Source organism: Eschrichtius robustus, chromosome 15, assembly GCF_028021215.1.
Source record: "Eschrichtius robustus isolate mEscRob2 chromosome 15, mEscRob2.pri, whole genome shotgun sequence".
NCBI classification, from domain to species: Eukaryota; Metazoa; Chordata; class Mammalia; order Artiodactyla; family Eschrichtiidae; genus Eschrichtius; species Eschrichtius robustus.
The window spans coordinates 67675291-67698701 of NC_090838.1; positions in this window are offsets into that span (position 1 = coordinate 67675291).

Genomic DNA, 23411 nt, shown 5'->3' on the forward strand with positions numbered 1-23411 from the left:
GCCGGTACTCGGTGCTCTTGCAGGGAATAGGGTGCCCACGCGAGGGCCTGGTGACCTGAAAAGCTTACTAACGTTAAAAGAAAGCAGACCGAATGTTAAGCCTCAAGGGCTCTGCTCCAAGCTTCCGCTTCGGCAGGCTATTCAAGGCTTTACCTTGAGGAAAGGACTCACGTCAAGTTTCCTTTTAGCTCTAGAGCGTCTCAGGAGGAGCTCTCACCCAGGCTATGTAAGCACCCTGCTGATGTAGAGAACACTCGTTCCCTTCCCAGAGCCCTGCCTACTGTGACTAGAGACCCGTCCTAAAACTGTTATTTAGGTAGTTTCAAGGCAGGATGAATGGAGCATTCAAAATGGGAAAGCAAGGCCTGTGCCATCAGGTCCCCGTTTCCAGAGAACACGCAGCCTACCTCCTTGTGATTTCTACCATGTAAATATACACTCTAGCTACACACTGGTCCCTTCCCTGAATAACGTTTTCTTGGCACGGAGTTCTCCGTGTAGCCAACTGCCTCTCCCAGGGAAAGCTCTAGGTACGCTATCGGGACTTAGCTTCTTCTAAAACCCTGCAGTGCAAGAGGAAGAACTGTGCTTTGGTTACAGCAGGAACGCAAGCCGACTTTCTCCTGTAAGTATGGGGTCTTCAGGTATGACTCTGTAGAAGGAATGCGAAGCAGTTTGGGTTTGTCAGTGCCGCTCAGCCTAGGGCAATGAGGCAGATTTGCATGACATGTAGGATATAAGAGAACAGATTTCCTGGAGCTGTTAGAGTGCTGAGGAAACCTAGGTCTCCCAAGGAAGAGTGCAGTGTGTTGCCCTACACTCAGCATACACAGAGTGACTGGGAAAGGTTTCCGGGCCTGGATGTTTCTTAGCAGCCCAGGGGAGCCTGCCGGTACTCGGTGCTCTTGCAGGGAATAGGGTGCCCACGCGAGGGCCTGGTGACCTGAAAAGCTTACTAACGTTAAAAGAAAGCAGACCGAATGTTAAGCCTCAAGGGCTCTGCTCCAAGCTTCCGCTTCGGCAGGCTATTCAAGGCTTTACCTTGAGGAAAGGACTCACGTCAAGTTTCCTTTTAGCTCTAGAGCGTCTCAGGAGGAGCTCTCACCCAGGCTATGTAAGCACCCTGCTGATGTAGAGAACACTCGTTCCCTTCCCAGAGCCCTGCCTACTGTGACTAGAGACCCGTCCTAAAACTGTTATTTAGGTAGTTTCAAGGCAGGATGAATGGAGCATTCAAAATGGGAAAGCAAGGCCTGTGCCATCAGGTCCCCGTTTCCAGAGAACACGCAGCCTACCTCCTTGTGATTTCTACCATGTAAATATACACTCTAGCTACACACTGGTCCCTTCCCTGAATAACGTTTTCTTGGCACGGAGTTCTCCGTGTAGACAACTGCCTCTCCCAGGGAAAGCTCTAGGTACGCTATCGGGACTTAGCTTCTTCTAAAACCCTGCAGTGCAAGAGGAAGAACTGGGCTTTGGTTACAGCAGGAACGCAAGCCGACTTTCTCCTGTAAGTATGGGGTCTTCAGGTATGACTCTGTAGAAGGAATGCGAAGCAGTTTGTGTTTGTCAGTGCCGCTCAGCCTAGGGCAATGAGGCAGATTTGCATGACATGTAGGATATAAGAGAACAGATTTCCTGGAGCTGTTGGAGTGCTGAGGAAACCTAGGTCTCCCAAGGAAGAGTGCAGTGTGTTGCCCTACACTCAGCATACACAGAGTGACTGGGAAAGGTTTCCAGGCCTGGATGTTTCTTAGCAAGCCAGGAGAGCCTGCCAGTACTCGGTGTTCTTGCAGGGAATAGGGTGCCCACGCGAGGGCCTGGTGACCTGAAAAGCTTACTAACGTTAAAAGAAAGCAGACCTAAAATTAAGCCTCCAGGACTCTCCTCCAGGCTTCCGCTTCGGCAGGCTATTCAAGGCTTTACCTTGAGGAAAGAACTCACGTCAAGTTTCCTTTTACCTCTAGAGCCTCTCAGGAGGAGCTCCCACGCAGGCTATGAAAGCACCCTGTTGATTTAGAGAAAACTCTTTCCCTTCCCAGTACACTGCCTACAGTGACAAGGGACCCATGCAAAACACTCTTATTTAGGTAGCTTCAAGGCAGCATGAATGGAGCGTTCAGTATGGAAAAGCAAGTCTTGTGCCATACATTCCCCGTTTCCAGTGAAAACGCAGCCTACCTCCTTGTGATTTCTACCAAGTAAATATACACTGCTGCTACACACTGGTCCCTTCCTTGAATAAAGTTGGTTTGGCACGGAGTTCTGCATGTAGCCAACGGCCTCCCCAAAGGAGCGCTTTGGGACGCTATCGGGGCTTAGCCTCTTCTAAAACCCTGCAGTGTAAGAGGAAGAACTGGGCTTTGGCAAAAGCAGGAACGCAAGCCGACTTTCTCCTGTAAGTATGGGGTCTTAAGGTCTGACTCTGTAGAAGGAATGCGAAGCAGTTTTGGTTTGTCAGTGCCGCTCAGCCTAGGGCAATGAGGCAGATTTGCATGACATGTAGGATAAAAGAGAACAGATTTCCTGGAGCTGTTGGAGTGCTGAGGAAACCTAGGTCTCCCAAGGAAGAGTGCAGTGTGTTGCCCTACACTCAGCATACACAGAGTGACTGGGAAAGGTTTCCGGGCCTGGATGTTTCTTAGCAGCCCAGGGGAGCCTGCCGGTACTCGGTGCTCTTGCAGGGAATAGGGTGCCCACGCGAGGGCCTGGTGACCTGAAAAGCTTACTAACGTTAAAAGAAAGCAGACCGAATGTTAAGCCTCAAGGGCTCTGCTCCAAGCTTCCGCTTCGGCAGGCTATTCAAGGCTTCACCTTGAGGAAAGGACTCACGTCAAGTTTCCTTTTAGCTCTAGAGCGTCTCAGGAGGAGCTCTCACCCAGGCTATGTAAGCACCCTGCTGATGTAGAGAACACTCGTTCCCTTCCCAGAGCCCTGCCTACAGTGACTAAAGACCCGTCCTAAAACTGTTATTTAGGTAGCTTCAAGGCAGCATGAAAGGAGCATTCAAAATGGGAAAGCAAGGCTTGTGCCATCAGGTCGCCGTTTCCAGCGAACATGCAGCCTACCTCCTTCTGATTTCTACCAACTAAATATACACTCTAGGTACACACTTGTCCCTTCCTTGAATAATGTTGGTTTGGCACGGAGTTCTGCGTGTAGCCAACGGCCACCCCAGAGGAGCACTCTAGGTACGCTATCGGGGCTTAGCCTCTTCTAAAACCCTGCAGTGTAAGAGAAAGAACTCTGCTTTGGTACCAGCAGAACGCAAGCCGACTTTCTCCTGTAAGTATGGGGTCTTCAGGTATGACTCTGTAGAAGGAATGCGAAGCAGTTTGGGTTTGTCAGTGCCGCTCAGCCTAGGGCAATGAGGCAGATTTGCATGACATGTAGGATATAAGAGAACAGATTTCCTGGAGCTGTTGGAGTGCTGAGGAAACCTAGGTCTCCCAAGGAAGAGTGCAGTGTGTTGCCCTACACTCAGCATACACAGAGTGACTGGGAAAGGTTTCCGGGCCTGGATGTTTCTTAGCAGCCCAGGGGAGCCTGCCGGTACTCGGTGCTCTTGCAGGGAATAGGGTGCCCACGCGAGGTCCTGGTGACCTGAAAAGCTTACTAACGTTAAAAGAAAGCAGACCGAATGTTAAGCCTCAAGGGCTCTGCTCCAAGCTTCCGCTTCGGCAGGCTATTCAAGGCTTTACCTTGAGGAAAGGACTCACGTCAAGTTTCCTTTTAGCTCTAGAGCGTCTCAGGAGGAGCTCTCACCCAGGCTATGTAAGCACCCTGCTGATGTAGAGAACACTCGTTCCCTTCCCAGAGCCCTGCCTACTGTGACTAGAGACCCGTCCTAAAACTGTTATTTAGGTAGTTTCAAGGCAGGATGAATGGAGCATTCAAAATGGGAAAGCAAGGCCTGTGCCATCAGGTCCCCGTTTCCAGAGAACACGCAGCCTACCTCCTTGTGATTTCTACCATGTAAATATACACTCTAGCTACACACTGGTCCCTTCCCTGAATAACGTTTTCTTGGCACGGAGTTCTCCGTGTAGCCAACTGCCTCTCCCAGGGAAAGCTCTAGGTACGCTATCGGGACTTAGCTTCTTCTAAAACCCTGCAGTGCAAGAGGAAGAACTGTGCTTTGGTTACAGCAGGAACGCAAGCCGACTTTCTCCTGTAATTATGGGGTCTTAAGGTCTGACTCTGTAGAAGGAATGCGAAGCAGTTTGGGTTTGTCAGTGCCGCTCAGCCTAGGGCAATGAGGCAGATTTGCATGACATGTATATATAAGAGAACAGATTTCCTGGAGCTGTTGGAGTGCTGAGGAAACCTAGGTCTCCCAAGGAAGAGTGCAGTGTGTTGCCCTACACCCAGCATACACAGAGTGACTGGGAAAGGTTTCCGGGCCTGGATGTTTCTTAGCAGACCAGGGGAGCCTGCCGGTACTCGGTGCTCTTGCAGGGAATAGGGTGCCCACGCGAGGTCCTGGTGACCTGAAAAGCTTACTAACGTTAAAAGAAAGCAGACCGAATGTTAAGCCTCAAGGGCTCTGCTCCAAGCTTCCGCTTCGGCAGGCTATTCAAGGCTTTACCTTGAGGAAAGGACTCACGTCAAGTTTCCTTTTAGCTCTAGAGCGTCTCAGGAGGAGCTCTCACCCAGGCTATGTAAGCACCCTGCTGATGTAGAGAACACTCGTTCCCTTCCCAGAGCCCTGCCTACAGTGACTAAAGACCCGTCCTAAAACTGTTATTTAGGTAGCTTCAAGGCAGCATGAAAGGAGCATTCAAAATGGGAAAGCAAGGCTTGTGCCATCAGGTCGCCGTTTCCAGCGAACATGCAGCCTACCTCCTTCTGATTTCTACCAACTAAATATACACTCTAGGTACACACTGGTCCCTTTCTTGAATAATGTTGGTTTGGCACGGAGTTCTGCGTGTAGCCAACGGCCACCCCTGAGGAGCACTCTAGGTACGCTATCGGGGCTTAGCCTCTTCTAAAACCCTGCAGTGTAAGAGAAAGAACTCTGCTTTGGTACCAGCAGGAACGCAAGCCGACTTTCTCCTGTAAGTATGGGGTCTGAAGTTATGACTCTTTAGAAGGAATGCGAAGCAGTTTTGGTTTCTCAGTGCGCTCAGCCTAGGGCAATGAGGCAGATTGGCATGACATGTAGGACGTAAGAGAACAGATTTCCTGGAGCTATTGGAGTGCTGAGGAAACCTAGGTCTCCCAAGGAAGAGTGCAGTGTGTTGCCCTACACTCAGCATACACAGAGTGACTGGGAAAGTTTTCCGGGCCTGGATGTTTCTTAGCAGGCCAGGAGAGCCTGCCGGTACTCGGTGTTCTTGCAGGGAATAGGGTGCCCACGCGAGGGCCTGGTGACCTGAAAAGCTTACTAACGTTAAAAGAAAGCAGACCTAAAATTAAGCCTCCAGGACTCTCCTCCAAGCTTCCGCTTCGGCAGGCTATTCAAGGCTTTACCTTGAGGAAAGGACTCACGTCAAGTTTCCTTTTAGCTCTAGAGCGTCTCAGGAGGAGCTCTCACCCAGGCTATGTAAGCACCCTGCTGATGTAGAGAACACTCGTTCCCTTCCCAGAGCCCTGCCTACTGTGACTAGAGACCCGTCCTAAAACTGTTATTTAGGTAGTTTCAAGGCAGGATGAATGGAGCATTCAAAATGGGAAAGCAAGGCCTGTGCCATCAGGTCCCCGTTTCCAGAGAACACGCAGCCTACCTCCTTGTGATTTCTACCATGTAAATATACACTCTAGCTACACACTGGTCCCTTCCCTGAATAACGTTTTCTTGGCACGGAGTTCTCCGTGTAGCCAACTGCCTCTCCCAGGGAAAGCTCTAGGTACGCTATCGGGACTTAGCTTCTTCTAAAACCCTGCAGTGCAAGAGGAAGAACTGTGCTTTGGTTACAGCAGGAACGCAAGCCGACTTTCTCGTGTAAGTATGGGGTCTTCAGGTATGACTCTGTAGAAGGAATGCGAAGCAGTTTGGGTTTGTCAGTGCCGCTCAGCCTAGGGCAATGAGGCAGATTGGCATGACATGTAGGATATAAGAGAACAGATTTCCTGGAGCTGTTGGAGTGCTGAGGAAACCTAGGTCTCCCAAGGAAGAGTGCAGTGTGTTGCCCTACAAGCAGCATACACAGAGTGACTGGGAACGGTTTCCGGGCCTGGATGTTTCTTAGCAGCCCAGGGGAGCCTGCCGGTACTCGGTGCTCTTGCAGGGAATAGGGTGCCCACGCGAGGTCCTGGTGACCTGAAAAGCTTACTAACGTTAAAAGAAAGCAGACCGAATGTTAAGCCTCAAGGGCTCTGCTCCAAGCTTCCGCTTCGGCAGGCTATTCAAGGCTTTACCTTGAGGAAAGGACTCACGTCAAGTTTCCTTTTAGCTCTAGAGCGTCTCAGGAGGAGCTCTCACCCAGGCTATGTAAGCACCCTGCTGATGTAGAGAACACTCGTTCCCTTCCCAGAGCCCTGCCTACTGTGACTAGAGACCCGTCCTAAAACTGTTATTTAGGTAGTTTCAAGGCAGGATGAATGGAGCATTCAAAATGGGAAAGCAAGGCCTGTGCCATCAGGTCCCCGTTTCCAGAGAACACGCAGCCTACCTCCTTGTGATTTCTACCATGTAAATATACACTCTAGCTACACACTGGTCCCTTCCCTGAAAAACGTTTTCTCGGCACGGAGTTCTCCGTGTAGCCAACTGCCTCTCCCAGGGAAAGCTCTAGGTACGCTATCGGGACTTAGCTTCTTCTAAAACCCTGCAGTGCAAGAGGAAGAACTGTGCTTTGGTTACAGCAGGAACGCAAGCCGACTTTCTCCTGTAAGTATGGGGTCTTAAGGTCTGACACTGTAGAAGGAATGCGAAGCAGTTTTGGTTTGTCAGTGCCGCTCAGCCTAGGGCAATGAGGCAGATTTGCATGACATGTAGGATATAAGAGAACAGATTTCCTGGAGCTGTTGGAGTGCTGAGGAAACCTAGGTCTCCCAAGGAAGAGTGCAGTGTGTTGCCCTACACTCAGCATACACAGAGTGACTGGGAAAGGTTTCCGGGCCTGGATGTTTCTTAGCAGGCCAGGAGAGCCTGCCAGTACTCGGTGTTCTTGCAGGGAATAGGGTGCCCACGCGAGGGCCTGGTGACCTGAAAAGCTTACTAACGTTAAAAGAAAGCAGACCTAAAATTAAGCCTCCAGGACTCTCCTCCAGGCTTCCGCTTCGGCAGGCTATTCAAGGCTTTACCTTGAGGAAAGAACTCACGTCAAGTTTCCTTTTAGCTCTAGAGCCTCTCAGGAGGAGCTCCCACGCAGGCTATGAAAGCACCCTGTTGATTTAGAGAAAATTCTTTCCCTTCCCAGTACACTGCCTACAGTGACAAGGGACCCATGCAAAACACTCTTATTTAGGTAGCTTCAAGGCAGCATGAATGGAGCGTTCAATATGGAAAAGCAAGTCTTGTGCCATACATTCCCCGTTTCCAGTGAAAACGCAGCCTACCTCCTTGTGATTTCTACCAAGTAAATATACACTGCTGGTACACACTGGTCCCTTCCTTGAATAAAGTTGGTTTGGCACGGAGTTCTGCATGTAGCCAACGGCCTCCCCAAAGGAGCGCTTTGGGACGCTATCGGGGCTTAGCCTCTTCTAAAACCCTGCAGTGTAAGAGGAAGAACTGGGCTTTGGCAAAAGCAGGAACGCAAGCCGACTTTCTCCTGTAAGTATGGGGTCTTAAGGTCTGACTCTGTAGAAGGAATGCGAAGCAGTTTTGGTTTGTCAGTGCCGCTCAGCCTAGGGCAATGAGACAGATTGGCATGACATGTAGGATATAAGAGAACAGATTTCCTGGAGCTGTTGGAGTGCTGAGGAAACCTAGGTCTCCCAAGGAAGAGTGCAGTGTGTTGCCCTACACTCAGCATACACAGAGTGACTGGGAAAGGTTTCCGGGCCTGGATGTTTCTTAGCAGCCCAGGGGAGCCTGCCGGTACTCGGTGCTCTTGCAGGGAATAGGGTGCCCACGCGAGGGCCTGGTGACCTGAAAAGCTTACTAACGTTAAAAGAAAGCAGACCGAATGTTAAGCCTCAAGGGCTCTGCTCCAAGCTTCCGCTTCGGCAGGCTATTCAAGGCTTCACCTTGAGGAAAGGACTCACGTCAAGTTTCCTTTTAGCTCTAGAGCGTCTCAGGAGGAGCTCTCACCCAGGCTATGTAAGCACCCTGCTGATGTAGAGAACACTCGTTCCCTTCCCAGAGCCCTGCCTACAGTGACTAAAGACCCGTCCTAAAACTGTTATTTAGGTAGCTTCAAGGCAGCATGAAAGGAGCATTCAAAATGGGAAAGCAAGGCTTGTGCCATCAGGTCGCCGTTTCCAGCGAACATGCAGCCTACCTCCTTCTGATTTCTACCAACTAAATATACACTCTAGGTACACACTTGTCCCTTCCTTGAATAATGTTGGTTTGGCACGGAGTTCTGCGTGTAGCCAACGGGCACCCCAGAGGAGCACTCTAGGTACGCTATCGGGGCTTAGCCTCTTCTAAAACCCTGCAGTGTAAGAGAAAGAACTCTGCTTTGGTACCAGCAGGAACGCAAGCCGACTTTCTCCTGTAAGTATGGGGTCTTCAGGTATGACTCTGTAGAAGGAATGCGAAGCAGTTTGGGTTTGTCAGTGCCGCTCAGCCTAGGGCAATGAGGCAGATTTGCATGACATGTAGGATATAAGAGAACAGATTTCCTGGAGCTGTTGGAGTGCTGAGGAAACCTAGGTCTCCCAAGGAAGAGTGCAGTGTGTTGCCCTACACTCAGCATACACAGAGTGACTGGGAAAGGTTTCCGGGCCTGGATGTTTCTTAGCAGCCCAGGGGAGCCTGCCGGTACTCGGTGCTCTTGCAGGGAATAGGGTGCCCACGCGAGGGCCTGGTGACCTGAAAAGCTTACTAACGTTAAAAGAAAGCAGACCGAATGTTAAGCCTCAAGGGCTCTGCTCCAAGCTTCCGCTTCGGCAGGCTATTCAAGGCTTTACCTTGAGGAAAGGACTCACGTCAAGTTTCCTTTTAGCTCTAGAGCGTCTCAGGAGGAGCTCTCACCCAGGCTATGTAAGCACCCTGCTGATGTAGAGAACACTCGTTCCCTTCCCAGAGCCCTGCCTACTGTGACTAGAGACCCGTCCTAAAACTGTTATTTAGGTAGTTTCAAGGCAGGATGAATGGAGCATTCAAAATGGGAAAGCAAGGCCTGTGCCATCAGGTCCCCGTTTCCAGAGAACACGCAGCCTACCTCCTTGTGATTTCTACCATGTAAATATACACTCTAGCTACACACTGGTCCCTTCCCTGAATAACGTTTTCTTGGCACGGAGTTCTCCGTGTAGCCAACTGCCTCTCCCAGGGAAAGCTCTAGGTACGCTATCGGGACTTAGCTTCTTCTAAAACCCTGCAGTGCAAGAGGAAGAACTGTGCTTTGATTACAGCAGGAACGCAAGCCGACTTTCTCCTGTAAGTATGGGGTCTTAAGGTCTGACTCTGTAGAAGGAATGCGAAGCAGTTTTGGTTTGTCAGTGCCGCTCAGCCTAGGGCAATGAGGCAGATTGGCATGACATGTAGGATATAAGAGAACAGATTTCCTGGAGCTGTTGGAGTGCTGAGGAAACCTAGGTCTCCCAAGGAAGAGTGCAGTGTGTTGCCCTACAAGCAGCATACACAGTGACTGGGAAAGGTTTCCGGGCCTGGATGTTTCTTAGCAGCCCAGGGGAGCCTGCCGGTACTCGGTGATCTTGCAGGGAATAGGGTGCCCACGCGAGGTCCTGGTGACCTGAAAAGCTTACTAACGTTAAAAGAAAGCAGACCGAATGTTAAGCCTCAAGGGCTCTGCTCCAAGCTTCCGCTTCGGCAGGCTATTCAAGGCTTTACCTTGAGGAAAGGACTCACGTCAAGTTTCCTTTTAGCTCTAGAGCGTCTCAGGAGGAGCTCTCACCCAGGCTATGTAAGCACCCTGCTGATGTAGAGAACACTCGTTCCCTTCCCAGAGCCCTGCCTACTGTGACTAGAGACCCGTCCTAAAACTGTTATTTAGGTAGTTTCAAGGCAGGATGAATGGAGCATTCAAAATGGGAAAGCAAGGCCTGTGCCATCAGGTCCCCGTTTCCAGAGAACACGCAGCCTACCTCCTTGTGATTTCTACCATGTAAATATACACTCTAGCTACACACTGGTCCCTTCCCTGAAAAACGTTTTCTCGGCACGGAGTTCTCCGTGTAGCCAACTGCCTCTCCCAGGGAAAGCTCTAGGTACGCTATCGGGACTTAGCTTCTTCTAAAACCCTGCAGTGCAAGAGGAAGAACTGTGCTTTGGTTACAGCAGGAACGCAAGCCGACTTTCTCCTGTAAGTATGGGGTCTTAAGGTCTGACACTGTAGAAGGAATGCGAAGCAGTTTTGGTTTGTCAGTGCCGCTCAGCCTAGGGCAATGAGGCAGATTTGCATGACATGTAGGATATAAGAGAACAGATTTCCTGGAGCTGTTGGAGTGCTGAGGAAACCTAGGTCTCCCAAGGAAGAGTGCAGTGTGTTGCCCTACACTCAGCATACACAGAGTGACTGGGAAAGGTTTCCGGGCCTGGATGTTTCTTAGCAGGCCAGGAGAGCCTGCCAGTACTCGGTGTTCTTGCAGGGAATAGGGTGCCCACGCGAGGGCCTGGTGACCTGAAAAGCTTACTAACGTTAAAAGAAAGCAGACCTAAAATTAAGCCTCCAGGACTCTCCTCCAGGCTTCCGCTTCGGCAGGCTATTCAAGGCTTTACCTTGAGGAAAGAACTCACGTCAAGTTTCCTTTTAGCTCTAGAGCCTCTCAGGAGGAGCTCCCACGCAGGCTATGAAAGCACCCTGTTGATTTAGAGAAAATTCTTTCCCTTCCCAGTACACTGCCTACAGTGACAAGGGACCCATGCAAAACACTCTTATTTAGGTAGCTTCAAGGCAGCATGAATGGAGCGTTCAATATGGAAAAGCAAGTCTTGTGCCATACATTCCCCGTTTCCAGTGAAAACGCAGCCTACCTCCTTGTGATTTCTACCAAGTAAATATACACTGCTGGTACACACTGGTCCCTTCCTTGAATAAAGTTGGTTTGGCACGGAGTTCTGCATGTAGCCAACGGCCTCCCCAAAGGAGCGCTTTGGGACGCTATCGGGGCTTAGCCTCTTCTAAAACCCTGCAGTGTAAGAGGAAGAACTGGGCTTTGGCAAAAGCAGGAACGCAAGCCGACTTTCTCCTAAAAAACGCGACCCGTCCTAAAACTGTTATTTAGGTAGCTTCAAGGCAGCATGAAAGGAGCATTCAAAATGGGAAAGCAAGGCTTGTGCCATCAGGTCGCCGTTTCCAGCGAACATGCAGCCTACCTCCTTCTGATTTCTACCAACTAAATATACACTCTAGGTACACACTTGTCCCTTCCTTGAATAATGTTGGTTTGGCACGGAGTTCTGCGTGTAGCCAACGGGCACCCCAGAGGAGCACTCTAGGTACGCTATCGGGGCTTAGCCTCTTCTAAAACCCTGCAGTGTAAGAGAAAGAACTCTGCTTTGGTACCAGCAGGAACGCAAGCCGACTTTCTCCTGTAAGTATGGGGTCTTCAGGTATGACTCTGTAGAAGGAATGCGAAGCAGTTTGGGTTTGTCAGTGCCGCTCAGCCTAGGGCAATGAGGCAGATTTGCATGACATGTAGGATATAAGAGAACAGATTTCCTGGAGCTGTTGGAGTGCTGAGGAAACCTAGGTCTCCCAAGGAAGAGTGCAGTGTGTTGCCCTACACTCAGCATACACAGAGTGACTGGGAAAGGTTTCCGGGCCTGGATGTTTCTTAGCAGCCCAGGGGAGCCTGCCGGTACTCGGTGCTCTTGCAGGGAATAGGGTGCCCACGCGAGGGCCTGGTGACCTGAAAAGCTTACTAACGTTAAAAGAAAGCAGACCGAATGTTAAGCCTCAAGGGCTCTGCTCCAAGCTTCCGCTTCGGCAGGCTATTCAAGGCTTTACCTTGAGGAAAGGACTCACGTCAAGTTTCCTTTTAGCTCTAGAGCGTCTCAGGAGGAGCTCTCACCCAGGCTATGTAAGCACCCTGCTGATGTAGAGAACACTCGTTCCCTTCCCAGAGCCCTGCCTACTGTGACTAGAGACCCGTCCTAAAACTGTTATTTAGGTAGTTTCAAGGCAGGATGAATGGAGCATTCAAAATGGGAAAGCAAGGCCTGTGCCATCAGGTCCCCGTTTCCAGAGAACACGCAGCCTACCTCCTTGTGATTTCTACCATGTAAATATACACTCTAGCTACACACTGGTCCCTTCCCTGAATAACGTTTTCTTGGCACGGAGTTCTCCGTGTAGCCAACTGCCTCTCCCAGGGAAAGCTCTAGGTACGCTATCGGGACTTAGCTTCTTCTAAAACCCTGCAGTGCAAGAGGAAGAACTGTGCTTTGATTACAGCAGGAACGCAAGCCGACTTTCTCCTGTAAGTATGGGGTCTTAAGGTCTGACTCTGTAGAAGGAATGCGAAGCAGTTTGGGTTTGTCAGTGCCGCTCAGCCTAGGGCAATGAGGCAGATTTGCATGACATGTAGGATATAAGAGAACAGATTTCCTGGAGCTGTTGGAGTGCTGAGGAAACCTAGGTCTCCCAAGGAAGAGTGCAGTGTGTTGCCCTACACCCAGCATACACAGAGTGACTGGGAAAGGTTTCCGGGCCTGGATGTTTCTTAGCAGCCCAGGGGAGCCTGCCGGTACTCGGTGCTCTTGCAGGGAATAGGGTGCCCACGCGAGGTCCTGGTGACCTGAAAAGCTTACTAACGTTAAAAGAAAGCAGACCGAATGTTAAGCCTCAAGGGCTCTGCTCCAAGCTTCCGCTTCGGCAGGCTATTCAAGGCTTTACCTTGAGGAAAGGACTCACGTCAAGTTTCCTTTTAGCTCTAGAGCGTCTCAGGAGGAGCTCTCACCCAGGCTATGTAAGCACCCTGCTGATGTAGAGAACACTCGTTCCCTTCCCAGAGCCCTGCCTACAGTGACTAAAGACCCGTCCTAAAACTGTTATTTAGGTAGCTTCAAGGCAGCATGAAAGGAGCATTCAAAATGGGAAAGCAAGGCTTGTGCCATCAGGTCGCCGTTTCCAGCGAACATGCAGCCTACCTCCTTCTGATTTCTACCAACTAAATATACACTCTAGGTACACACTGGTCCCTTTCTTGAATAATGTTGGTTTGGCACGGAGTTCTGCGTGTAGCCAACGGCCACCCCTGAGGAGCACTCTAGGTACGCTATCGGGGCTTAGCCTCTTCTAAAACCCTGCAGTGTAAGAGAAAGAACTCTGCTTTGGTACCAGCACGAACGCAAGCCGACTTTCTCCTGTAAGTATGGGGTCTGAAGTTATGACTCTTTAGAAGGAATGCGAAGCAGTTTTGGTTTCTCAGTGCGCTCAGCCTAGGGCAATGAGGCAGATTGGCATGACATGTAGGACGTAAGAGAACAGATTTCCTGGAGCTATTGGAGTGCTGAGGAAACCTAGGTCTCCCAAGGAAGAGTGCAGTGTGTTGCCCTACACTCAGCATACACAGAGTGACTGGGAAAGGTTTCCGGGCCTGGATGTTTCTTAGCAGGCCAGGAGAGCCTGCCAGTACTCGGTGTTCTTGCAGGGAATAGGGTGCCCACGCGAGGGCCTGGTGACCTGAAAAGCTTACTAACGTTAAAAGAAAGCAGACCTAAAATTAAGCCTCCAGGACTCTCCTCCAAGCCTCCGCTTCGGCAGGCTATTCAAGGCTTTACCTTGAGGAAAGGACTCACGTCAAGTTTCCTTTTAGCTCTAGAGCGTCTCAGGAGGAGCTCTCACCCAGGCTATGTAAGCACCCTGCTGATGTAGAGAACACTCGTTCCCTTCCCAGAGCCCTGCCTACTGTGACTAGAGACCCGTCCTAAAACTGTTATTTAGGTAGTTTCAAGGCAGGATGAATGGAGCATTCAAAATGGGAAAGCAAGGCCTGTGCCATCAGGTCCCCGTTTCCAGAGAACACGCAGCCTACCTCCTTGTGATTTCTACCATGTAAATATACACTCTAGCTACACACTGGTCCCTTCCCTGAATAACGTTTTCTTGGCACGGAGTTCTCCGTGTAGCCAACTGCCTCTCCCAGGGAAAGCTCTAGGTACGCTATCGGGACTTAGCTTCTTCTAAAACCCTGCAGTGCAAGAGGAAGAACTGTGCTTTGGTTACAGCAGGAACGCAAGCCGACTTTCTCGTGTAAGTATGGGGTCTTCAGGTATGACTCTGTAGAAGGAATGCGAAGCAGTTTGGGTTTGTCAGTGCCGCTCAGCCTAGGGCAATGAGGCAGATTGCCATGACATGTAGGATATAAGAGAACAGATTTCCTGGAGCTGTTGGAGTGCTGAGGAAACCTAGGTCTCCCAAGGAAGAGTGCAGTGTGTTGCCCTACACTCAGCATACACAGAGTGACTGGGAACGGTTTCCGGGCCTGGATGTTTCTTAGCAGCCCAGGGGAGCCTGCCGGTACTCGGTGCTCTTGCAGGGAATAGGGTGCCCACGCGAGGGCCTGGTGACCTGAAAAGCTTACTAACGTTAAAAGAAAGCAGACCGAATGTTAAGCCTCAAGGGCTCTGCTCCAAGCTTCCGCTTCGGCAGGCTATTCAAGGCTTTACCTTGAGGAAAGGACTCACGTCAAGTTTCCTTTTAGCTCTAGAGCGTCTCAGGAGGAGCTCTCACCCAGGCTATGTAAGCACCCTGCTGATGTAGAGAACACTCGTTCCCTTCCCAGAGCCCTGCCTACTGTGACTAGAGACCCGTCCTAAAACTGTTATTTAGGTAGCTTCAAGGCAGGATGAATGGAGCATTCAAAATGGGAAAGCAAGGCCTGTGCCATCAGGTCCCCGTTTCCAGAGAACACGCAGCCTACCTCCTTGTGATTTCTACCATGTAAATATACACTCTAGCTACACACTGGTCCCTTCCCTGAATAACGTTTTCTTGGCACGGAGTTCTCCGTGTAGACAACTGCCTCTCCCAGGGAAAGCTCTAGGTACGCTATCGGGACTTAGCTTCTTCTAAAACCCTGCAGTGCAAGAGGAAGAACTGTGCTTTGGTTACAGCAGGAACGCAAGCCGACTTTCTCGTGTAAGTATGGGGTCTTCAGGTATGACTCTGTAGAAGGAATGCGAAGCAGTTTGGGTTTGTCAGTGCCGCTCAGCCTAGGGCAATGAGGCAGATTTGCATGACATGTAGGATATAAGAGAACAGATTTCCTGGAGCTGTTGGAGTGCTGAGAAAACCTAGGTCTCCCAAGGAAGAGTGCAGTGTGTTGCCCTACACTCAGCATACACAGAGTGACTGGGAAAGGTTTCCGGGCCTGGATGTTTCTTAGCAGGCCAGGAGAGCCTGCCAGTACTCGGTGTTCTTGCAGGGAATAGGGTGCCCACGCGAGGGCCTGGTGACCTGAAAAGCTTACTAACTTTAAAAGAAAGCAGACCTAAAATTAAGCCTCCAGGACTCTCCTCCAGGCTTCCGCTTCGGCAGGCTATTCAAGGCTTTACCTTGAGGAAAGAACTCACGTCAAGTTTCCTTTTAGCTCTAGAGCCTCTCAGGAGGAGCTCCCACGCAGGCTATGAAAGCACCCTGTTGATTTAGAGAAAACTCTTTCCCTTCCCAGTACACTGCCTACAGTGACAAGGGACCCATGCAAAACACTCTTATTTAGGTAGCTTCAAGGCAGCATGAATGGAGCGTTCAATATGGAAAAGCAAGTCTTGTGCCATACATTCCCCGTTTCCAGTGAAAACGCAGCCTACCTCCTTGTTATTTCTACCAAGTAAATATACACTGCTGCTACACACTGGTCCCTTCCTTCAATAAAGTTGGTTTGGCACGGAGTTCTGCATGTAGCCAACGGCCTCCCCAAAGGAGCGCTTTGGGACGCTATCGGGGCTTAGCCTCTTCTAAAACCCTGCAGTGTAAGAGGAAGAACTGGGCTTTGGCAAAAGCAGGAACGCAAGCCGACTTTCTCCTGTAAGTATGGGGTCTTCAGGTATGACTCTGTAGAAGGAATGCGAAGCAGTTTGGGTTTGTCAGTGCCGCTCAGCCTAGGGCAATGAGGCAGATTGGCATGACATGTAGGATATAAGAGAACAGATTTCCTGGAGCTGTTGGAGTGCTGAGGAAACCTAGGTCTCCCAAGGAAGAGTGCAGTGTGTTGCCCTACACTCAGCATACACAGAGTGACTGGGAAAGTTTTCCGGGCCTGGATGTTTCTTAGCAGGCCAGGAGAGCCTGCCAGTACTCGGTGTTCTTGCAGGGAATAGGGTGCCCACGCGAGGGCCTGGTGACCTGAAAAGCTTACTAACGTTAAAAGAAAGCAGACCTAAAATTAAGCCTCCAGGACTCTCCTCCAGGCTTCCGCTTCGGCAGGCTATTCAAGGCTTTACCTTGAGGAAAGAACTCACGTCAAGTTTCCTTTTAGCTCTAGAGCCTCTCAGGAGGAGCTCCCACGCAGGCTATGAAAGCACCCTGTTGATTTAGAGAAAACTCTTTCCCTTCCCAGTACACTGCCTACAGTGACAAGGGACCCATGCAAAACACTCTTATTTAGGTAGCTTCAAGGCAGCATGAATGGAGCGTTCAATATGGAAAAGCAAGTCTTGTGCCATACATTCCCCGTTTCCAGTGAAAACGCAGCCTACCTCCTTGTGATTTCTACCAAGTAAATATACACTGCTGCTACACACTGGTCCCTTCCTTGAATAAAGTTGGTTTGGCACGGAGTTCTGCATGTAGCCAACGGCCTCCCCAAAGGAGCGCTTTGGGACGCTATCGGGGCTTAGCCCATTCTAAAACCCTGCAGTTTAAGAGGAAGAACTGGGCTTTGGCAAAAGCAGGAACGCAAGCCGACTTTCTCCTGTAAGTATGGGGTCTTAAGGTCTGACTCTGTAGAAGGAATGCGAAGCAGTTTTGGTTTGTCAGTGCCGCTCAGCCTAAGGCAATGAGGCAGATTGGCATGACATGTAGGATATAAGAGAACAGATTTCCTGGAGCTGTTGGAGTGCTGAGGAAACCTAGGTCTCCCAAGGAAGAGTGCAGTGTGTTGCCCTACACTCAGCATACACAGAGTGACTGGGAAAGGTTTCCGGGCCTGGATGTTTCTTAGCAGCCCAGGGGAGCCTGCCGGTACTCGGTGCTCTTGCAGGGAATAGGGTGCCCACGCGAGGTCCTGGTGACCTGAAAAGCTTACTAACGTTAAAAGAAAGCAGACCGAATGTTAAGCCTCAAGGGCTCTGCTCCAAGCTTCCGCTTCGGCAGGCTATTCAAGGCTTTACCTTGAGGAAAGGACTCACGTCAAGTTTCCTTTTAGCTCTAGAGCGTCTCAGGAGGAGCTCTCACCCAGGCTATGTAAGCACCCTGCTGATGTAGAGAACACTCGTTCCCTTCCCAGAGCCCTGCCTACTGTGACTAGAGACCCGTCCTAAAACTGTTATTTAGGTAGTTTCAAGGCAGGATGAATGGAGCATTCAAAATGGGAAAGCAAGGCCTGTGCCATCAGGTCCCCGTTTCCAGAGAACACGCAGCCTACCTCCTTGTGATTTCTACCATGTAAATATACACTCTAGCTACACACTGGTCCCTTCCCTGAATAACGTTTTCTTGGCACGGAGTTCTCCGTGTAGCCAACTGCCTCTCCCAGGGAAAGCTCTAGGTACGCTATCGGGACTTAGCTTCTTCTAAAACCCTGCAGTGCAAGAGGAAGAACTGTGCTTTGGTAACAGCAGGAACGCAAGCCGACTTTCTCCTGTAAGTATGGGGTCTTAAGGTCTGACTCTGTAGAAGGAATGCGAAGCAGTTTGGGTTTGTCAGTGCCGCTCAGCCTAGGGCAATGAGGCAGATTTGCATGACATGTAGGATATAAGAGAACAGATTTCCTGGAGCTGTTGGAGTGCTGAGGAAACCTAGGTCTCCCAAGGAAGAGTGCAGTGTGTTGCCCTACACTCAGCATACACAGAGTGACTGGGAAAGGTTTCCGGGCCTGGATGTTTCTTAGCAGGCCAGGAGAGCCTGCCAGTACTCGGTGTTCTTGCAGGGAATAGGGTGCCCACGCGAGGGCCTGGTGACCTGAAAAGCTTACTAACGTTAAAAGAAAGCAGACCTAAAATTAAGCCTCCAGAACTCTCCTCCAGGCTTCCGCTTCGGCAGGCTATTCAAGGCTTTACCTTGAGGAAAGAACTCACGTCAAGTTTCCTTTTAGCTCTAGAGCCTCTCAGGAGGAGCTCCCACGCAGGCTATGAAAGCACCCTGTTGATTTAGAGAAAACTCTTTCCCTTCCCAGTACACTGCCTACAGTGACAAGGGACCCATGCAAAACACTCTTATTTAGGTAGCTTCAAGGCAGCATGAATGGAGCGTTCAATATGGAAAAGCAAGTCTTGTGCCATACATTCCCCGTTTCCAGTGAAAACGCAGCCTACCTCCTTGTGATTTCTACCAAGTAAATATACACTGCTGCTACACACTGCTCCCTTCCTTGAATAAAGTTGGTTTGGCACGGAGTTCTGCATGTAGCCAACGGCCTCCCCAAAGGAGCGCTTTGGGACGCTATCGGGGCTTAGCCTCTTCTAAAACCCTGCAGTGTAAGAGGAAGAACTGGGCTTTGGCAAAAGCAGGAACGCAAGCCGACTTTCTCCTGTAAGTATGGGGTCTTCAGGTATGACTCTGTAGAAGGAATGCGAAGCAGTTTTGGTTTGTCAGTGCCGCTCAGCCTAGGGCAATGAGGCAGATTGGCATGACATGTAGGATATAAGAGAACAGATTTCCTGGAGCTGTTGGAGTGCTGAGGAAACCTAGGTCTCCCAAGGAAGAGTGCAGTGTGTTGCCCTACACTCAGCATACACAGAGTGACTGGGAAAGGTTTCCGGGCCTGGATGTTTCTTAGCAGCCCAGGGGAGCCTGCCGGTACTCGGTGCTCTTGCAGGGAATAGGGTGCCCACGCGAGGGCCTGGTGACCTGAAAAGCTTACTAACGTTAAAAGAAAGCAGACCGAATGTTAAGCCTCAAGGGCTCTGCTCCAAGCTTCCGCTTCGGCAGGCTATTCAAGGCTTTACCTTGAGGAAAGGACTCACGTCAAGTTTCCTTTTAGCTCTAGAGCGTCTCAGGAGGAGCTCTCACCCAGGCTATGTAAGCACCCTGCTGATGTAGAGAACACTCGTTCCCTTCCCAGAGCCCTGCCTACTGTGACTAGAGACCCGTCCTAAAACTGTTATTTAGGTAGTTTCAAGGCAGGATGAATGGAGCATTCAAAATGGGAAAGCAAGGCCTGTGCCATCAGGTCCCCGTTTCCAGAGAACACGCAGCCTACCTCCTTGTGATTTCTACCATGTAAATATACACTCTAGCTACACACTGGTCCCTTCCCTGAATAACGTTTTCTTGGCACGGAGTTCTCCGTGTAGCCAACTGCCTCTCCCAGGGAAAGCTCTAGGTACGCTATCGGGACTTAGCTTCTTCTAAAACCCTGCAGTGCAAGAGGAAGAACTGTGCTTTGGTTACAGCAGGAACGCAAGCCGACTTTCTCCTGTAAGTATGGGGTCTTCAGGTATGACTCTGTAGAAGGAATGCGAAGCAGTTTGGGTTTGTCAGTGCCGCTCAGCCTAGGGCAATGAGGCAGATTTGCATGACATGTAGGATATAAGAGAACAGATTTCCTGGAGCTGTTAGAGTGCTGAGGAAACCTAGGTCTCCCAAGGAAGAGTGCAGTGTGTTGCCCTACACTCAGCATACACAGAGTGACTGGGAAAGGTTTCCGGGCCTGGATGTTTCTTAGCAGCCCAGGGGAGCCTGCCGGTACTCGGTGCTCTTGCAGGGAATAGGGTGCCCACGCGAGGGCCTGGTGACCTGAAAAGCTTACTAACGTTAAAAGAAAGCAGACCGAATGTTAAGCCTCAAGGGCTCTGCTCCAAGCTTCCGCTTCGGCAGGCTATTCAAGGCTTTACCTTGAGGAAAGGACTCACGTCAAGTTTCCTTTTAGCTCTAGAGCGTCTCAGGAGGAGCTCTCACCCAGGCTATGTAAGCACCCTGCTGATGTAGAGAACACTCGTTCCCTTCCCAGAGCCCTGCCTACTGTGACTAGAGACCCGTCCTAAAACTGTTATTTAGGTAGTTTCAAGGCAGGATGAATGGAGCATTCAAAATGGGAAAGCAAGGCCTGTGCCATCAGGTCCCCGTTTCCAGAGAACACGCAGCCTACCTCCTTGTGATTTCTACCATGTAAATATACACTCTAGCTACACACTGGTCCCTTCCCTGAATAACGTTTTCTTGGCACGGAGTTCTCCGTGTAGACAACTGCCTCTCCCAGGGAAAGCTCTAGGTACGCTATCGGGACTTAGCTTCTTCTAAAACCCTGCAGTGCAAGAGGAAGAACTGGGCTTTGGTTACAGCAGGAACGCAAGCCGACTTTCTCCTGTAAGTATGGGGTCTTCAGGTATGACTCTGTAGAAGGAATGCGAAGCAGTTTGTGTTTGTCAGTGCCGCTCAGCCTAGGGCAATGAGGCAGATTTGCATGACATGTAGGATATAAGAGAACAGATTTCCTGGAGCTGTTGGAGTGCTGAGGAAACCTAGGTCTCCCAAGGAAGAGTGCAGTGTGTTGCCCTACACTCAGCATACACAGAGTGACTGGGAAAGGTTTCCAGGCCTGGATGTTTCTTAGCAAGCCAGGAGAGCCTGCCAGTACTCGGTGTTCTTGCAGGGAATAGGGTGCCCACGCGAGGGCCTGGTGACCTGAAAAGCTTACTAACGTTAAAAGAAAGCAGACCTAAAATTAAGCCTCCAGGACTCTCCTCCAGGCTTCCGCTTCGGCAGGCTATTCAAGGCTTTACCTTGAGGAAAGAACTCACGTCAAGTTTCCTTTTACCTCTAGAGCCTCTCAGGAGGAGCTCCCACGCAGGCTATGAAAGCACCCTGTTGATTTAGAGAAAACTCTTTCCCTTCCCAGTACACTGCCTACAGTGACAAGGGACCCATGCAAAACACTCTTATTTAGGTAGCTTCAAGGCAGCATGAATGGAGCGTTCAGTATGGAAAAGCAAGTCTTGTGCCATACATTCCCCGTTTCCAGTGAAAACGCAGCCTACCTCCTTGTGATTTCTACCAAGTAAATATACACTGCTGCTACACACTGGTCCCTTCCTTGAATAAAGTTGGTTTGGCACGGAGTTCTGCATGTAGCCAACGGCCTCCCCAAAGGAGCGCTTTGGGACGCTATCGGGGCTTAGCCTCTTCTAAAACCCTGCAGTGTAAGAGGAAGAACTGGGCTTTGGCAAAAGCAGGAACGCAAGCCGACTTTCTCCTGTAAGTATGGGGTCTTAAGGTCTGACTCTGTAGAAGGAATGCGAAGCAGTTTTGGTTTGTCAGTGCCGCTCAGCCTAGGGCAATGAGGCAGATTTGCATGACATGTAGGATAAAAGAGAACAGATTTCCTGGAGCTGTTGGAGTGCTGAGGAAACCTAGGTCTCCCAAGGAAGAGTGCAGTGTGTTGCCCTACACTCAGCATACACAGAGTGACTGGGAAAGGTTTCCGGGCCTGGATGTTTCTTAGCAGCCCAGGGGAGCCTGCCGGTACTCGGTGCTCTTGCAGGGAATAGGGTGCCCACGCGAGGGCCTGGTGACCTGAAAAGCTTACTAACGTTAAAAGAAAGCAGACCGAATGTTAAGCCTCAAGGGCTCTGCTCCAAGCTTCCGCTTCGGCAGGCTATTCAAGGCTTCACCTTGAGGAAAGGACTCACGTCAAGTTTCCTTTTAGCTCTAGAGCGTCTCAGGAGGAGCTCTCACCCAGGCTATGTAAGCACCCTGCTGATGTAGAGAACACTCGTTCCCTTCCCAGAGCCCTGCCTACAGTGACTAAAGACCCGTCCTAAAACTGTTATTTAGGTAGCTTCAAGGCAGCATGAAAGGAGCATTCAAAATGGGAAAGCAAGGCTTGTGCCATCAGGTCGCCGTTTCCAGCGAACATGCAGCCTACCTCCTTCTGATTTCTACCAACTAAATATACACTCTAGGTACACACTTGTCCCTTCCTTGAATAATGTTGGTTTGGCACGGAGTTCTGCGTGTAGCCAACGGCCACCCCAGAGGAGCACTCTAGGTACGCTATCGGGGCTTAGCCTCTTCTAAAACCCTGCAGTGTAAGAGAAAGAACTCTGCTTTGGTACCAGCAGAACGCAAGCCGACTTTCTCCTGTAAGTATGGGGTCTTCAGGTATGACTCTGTAGAAGGAATGCGAAGCAGTTTGGGTTTGTCAGTGCCGCTCAGCCTAGGGCAATGAGGCAGATTTGCATGACATGTAGGATATAAGAGAACAGATTTCCTGGAGCTGTTGGAGTGCTGAGGAAACCTAGGTCTCCCAAGGAAGAGTGCAGTGTGTTGCCCTACACTCAGCATACACAGAGTGACTGGGAAAGGTTTCCGGGCCTGGATGTTTCTTAGCAGCCCAGGGGAGCCTGCCGGTACTCGGTGCTCTTGCAGGGAATAGGGTGCCCACGCGAGGTCCTGGTGACCTGAAAAGCTTACTAACGTTAAAAGAAAGCAGACCGAATGTTAAGCCTCAAGGGCTCTGCTCCAAGCTTCCGCTTCGGCAGGCTATTCAAGGCTTTACCTTGAGGAAAGGACTCACGTCAAGTTTCCTTTTAGCTCTAGAGCGTCTCAGGAGGAGCTCTCACCCAGGCTATGTAAGCACCCTGCTGATGTAGAGAACACTCGTTCCCTTCCCAGAGCCCTGCCTACTGTGACTAGAGACCCGTCCTAAAACTGTTATTTAGGTAGTTTCAAGGCAGGATGAATGGAGCATTCAAAATGGGAAAGCAAGGCCTGTGCCATCAGGTCCCCGTTTCCAGAGAACACGCAGCCTACCTCCTTGTGATTTCTACCATGTAAATATACACTCTAGCTACACACTGGTCCCTTCCCTGAATAACGTTTTCTTGGCACGGAGTTCTCCGTGTAGCCAACTGCCTCTCCCAGGGAAAGCTCTAGGTACGCTATCGGGACTTAGCTTCTTCTAAAACCCTGCAGTGCAAGAGGAAGAACTGTGCTTTGGTTACAGCAGGAACGCAAGCCGACTTTCTCCTGTAATTATGGGGTCTTAAGGTCTGACTCTGTAGAAGGAATGCGAAGCAGTTTGGGTTTGTCAGTGCCGCTCAGCCTAGGGCAATGAGGCAGATTTGCATGACATGTATATATAAGAGAACAGATTTCCTGGAGCTGTTGGAGTGCTGAGGAAACCTAGGTCTCCCAAGGAAGAGTGCAGTGTGTTGCCCTACACCCAGCATACACAGAGTGACTGGGAAAGGTTTCCGGGCCTGGATGTTTCTTAGCAGA